Below are 3650 nucleotides of genomic sequence, written 5' to 3'. Positions count from 1 at the left end.
TATCCTTTTGAAAACAAAAATAATAAATGACGAGAGGAAAATAAAACTTAAGGTTGAACCAAATATAAAAAATCTAAATACATATATACATAAAAATCTATAGTTCAGTTGTGGTTTTGCGCCTAAGATTCCTGAATCGGTCGCTGAAAAAGAAAACCTGAGGGTTTTTTAGATTTTTTTAGAGTTTTATAGGTTTTTCTAAGATTTTTTAGGTTTTTCTTAGGATTTTCTAGGGTTTTCTATGTTTTTGTAGGGTTTTTCTAGGTTTTCTAGGGTTTTTAGGGTTTTCTTAGGATTTTCTAGGATTTTTTTTAGATTTTCTAGGGTTTTCTAAGATTTTTCTAGGGTTTTCTAGTGTTTTCTAGGGTTTTGCTAGAGTTTTCTAGGGTTTTTATAATTTTCTACGGTTTTCTAGGGTTTTTTCCTCGGGTTTTCTAGGGTTTTTAGGGTTTTCAAGAGTTCTAGGATTTTTAAGGGGTTTTCCTAGGGTTTTCGAGCGTTTTTCTAGGGTTTTATAGGTTTTTCTAGGGTTTTCTTAGGGTTTCCTAAGGTTTTTTAGGGTTTTTCAGCGTTTTTCAAGGGTTTTCTAAGGTTTTCTAGGGTTTTGTAGTGTTTTCGAGGGTTTTCTAGGATTTTTTAGGGTTTTCTCGGATTTTTCTATGTTTTTCTAGCGTTTTCTTAGGGTTTTCTAGGGGTTTTGTTGGGTTTTCTAGGATTTTCGAAGTTTTTTCAGCGTTTTCTAGGGTTTTCGAGTGTTTTTCTAGGGTTTTTTAGCGTTTTATAGGTTTTTCTAGGATTTTCTAGGGTTTTTCGAGGGTTTTATAGGGTTTTCTAGGATTTTCTAGGATTTTCTTAGGGTTTTCTAGGATTTTCTAGAATTTTTGGGGTTTTCTAGGGTTTTCTTAGGATTTTTAGGGTTTTCTACGGCTTTCGAGGGTTTTTTAGCGGTTTTTAAGGTTTTCTAGGGTTTTCTAGGTTGTTTTAGGATTTTCTTAGGGATTTTTAGGATTTTATAGGATATTCTAGGGTCTTTTTAGGATTTTCTAAGAGTTTCTAGGATTTTTTAGGGTTTTTTAGTGTTTTGTAGGGTTTTTAAGGGTTTTCTAGGGTTTTTTAGGGTTTTCTAAGTTTTTCTTGAGATTTCTAAGGTTTTCTTAGGATTTTTTAGGATTTTCTAGGGTTTTCGAGGGTTTTTCTAGGGATTTTTAGGGTTTTCTAGAGTTTTTATAGGTTTTTCTAGGGTTTTCTAGAGTTTTTATAGGTTTTCTATGTTTTTCTAGTATTATTTAGGGTTTTCTAGGGTTTCAAGAGTTTTTTAAGGTTTTTTAGCGATTTATAGGGTTTTCTAGGTTTTTCTAGGATTTTCTAGGGTTTTCTTAGGGTTTTCTAGGGTTTTTTAGTGTTTTCTAGGATTTTCTAAGTTTTTCTAGGTTTTTTTTCTAAGACTTTATAGGGTTTTCTAAGGTTTTTTAGGATTTTTTAGGATTTTCTTGAAATTTTTAGGGATTTCTAGGGGATTTATTTGTTGTTCTAAGATTTTCTAGTATTTTCTTAAGGTTTTCTAGGATTTTTTTAGGGTTTTCTAGTGTCTTTTTAGGATTTTCTAAGGTTTTTTAAAATTTTTTAGGGTTTTTTAGTGTTTTCTAGGATTTTTCTAAGTTTTTTTTAGGATTTTTTAGGGTTTTCTTAGGGTTTTCTAGGGTTTTTTAGGGTTTTTTTAAGGTTTTCTAAGTTTTTTTTATTTCTAAGGTTTTCTAGAATTTTCTAGGATTTTTGATGGTTTTTTAGTGTTTTCTAGGGTTTTTGAGGATTCTTCAAGTGTTTTTAGGGTTTTCTATGTTTTTCTAGGATTTTTTTGCATTCTCTTAGGGTTTTCTAGGATTTTTAGGGTTTTCTAGGGTTTTTAGGGTTTTCGAGTATTTTTCTAGGATTTTCTAGAGTTTTATAGGTTTTTCTAGGATTTTCTAGGGTTTTCTTAGGGTTTTCAAGGGTTTTCGAGGGTTTTTCTAGGGTCTTCTAGAATTTTTTGGATTTTCTAGAATTTTTTCAGGGTTTTCTAGGTTTTTCGAGGGTTTTTCTAGGGTTTTATAAGTTTTTCCTGGATTTTCAAGGGTTTCTTAGGGTTTTATAGGATTTTCAAGAATTTTTGGGGCTTTTTAGTGTTTTCTTAGGGTTTTTTAGGGTTTTCTACGGCTTTTGAGGGTTTTTAGCAGTTTTTAGGGTTTTCGAGGATTTTTTAGGGCTTTCTAGGGTTTTATAAGTTGTTCTAGGATTTTCTAGGGTTTTCTTAGGGTTTTATAGGATTTTATAGGATTTTCTAGGATTTTAGGGTTTTCTAGGGTTTTCTAGGGTTTTTTAGGGTTTTCTATGGTTTTCTAAGTTTTTCTTGAGATTTCTAAGGTTTTCTAGAGTTTTCTAGGGTTTTCGAGGATTTTTAGCGTTTTCTAGGGTTTTTGAGGGTTTTTCAAGCGTTTTTAGGGTCTTTTAGGGATTTCTAGGGTTTTCTTAGGGTTTTCTAGGATTTTCTAGGGTTTTTGAGGGTTTTTCTAGGATTATTTAGGGTTATTTAGGGTTATCTAGGGTTATCTAGGGTTATCTAGATTTTTCTAGGATTATCTAGGATTTTTTAGAGTTATCTAAGGTTTTAAAGGGTTTTTTACTATTTTCAAGGGTTTTCTAGGATTATCTAGGGTTTTCTAGGGTTATCTAGGGTTTTCTAGACTAATCTAGGGTTTTTTAGCATTATATAGTGTTATCTAGGGTATTCTAGGGTTATCTAGGGTATTCTAGGGTTATCTAGGGTTTTCTAGAGTTATCTAGGGTTATCTAGGGTTATCTAGGGTTTTCTAGGGGTTTCTAGGGTTTTCTAGGGTTTTCTAGGGTTATCTAGGGTTTTCTAGGGTTATCTAGGGTTTTCAAGGATTTTCTAGGGTTATATAGGGTTATCTAGGTTTTTTAGGGTTATCTAGGATTTTCTAGGGTTATCTAGGATTTTTTAGGATTTTCTAGGGTTATCTAGGGTTTTCTAGGATTTTTTAGGTTTTCTAGGGCTTTCTAGGGTTATTTAGGATTTTCTAGGGCTATCTAGGATTTTCTAGGATTATCTAGGATTTTCTAGAGTTATCTAGGGTTTTCTAGGGGTGTCTAGGGTTATCTAGCGTTTTCTAAGATTTTCTAGGGCTTTCTAGGGTTATCTAGGATTTTCTAGGGGTTTCTAGGGTTATCTAGGGTTTTTTTAGGGGTTTGTTGAGTTATCTAGGATTTTCTAGGGTTTTCTAGGGTTTTCTAGATTTTCTAGGGTTATCTAGGATTTTCTAGGTTTATCAAGAGTTTTCTAGGGTTATCTAGGGTTATCTAGGTTATCTAGGGTTTTCTAGGGTTATCTAGGGTTATCTAGGGTTTTCTGGATTTTCTAAGGTTTTCTAGGGTTATCTTGGATTATTTAGGGTTTTCTAGGATTTTCTAGGGTTTTTAGGAATTTCTAGGGCTTTCTAGGATTATTTAGGATTTTCTAGGGTTATCTAGGGTTATCCAGGGTTTTCTAGGGTTATCTAGGGTTATCTAGGGTTTTCTAGGGTTATCTAACGTTTTCTAGGGTTTTCTAGGGTTTTTAAGGGTTTTCAAGGTTTTCTAGAGTTTCCTAGGATTAT

This window comes from Arachis ipaensis, chromosome B09 (genome assembly GCF_000816755.2).
Source record: "Arachis ipaensis cultivar K30076 chromosome B09, Araip1.1, whole genome shotgun sequence".
NCBI lineage: Eukaryota > Viridiplantae > Streptophyta > Magnoliopsida > Fabales > Fabaceae > Arachis > Arachis ipaensis.
The sequence above is the reverse complement of the archived record's forward strand: the minus strand, read 5'-3'. Positions refer to the sequence as shown.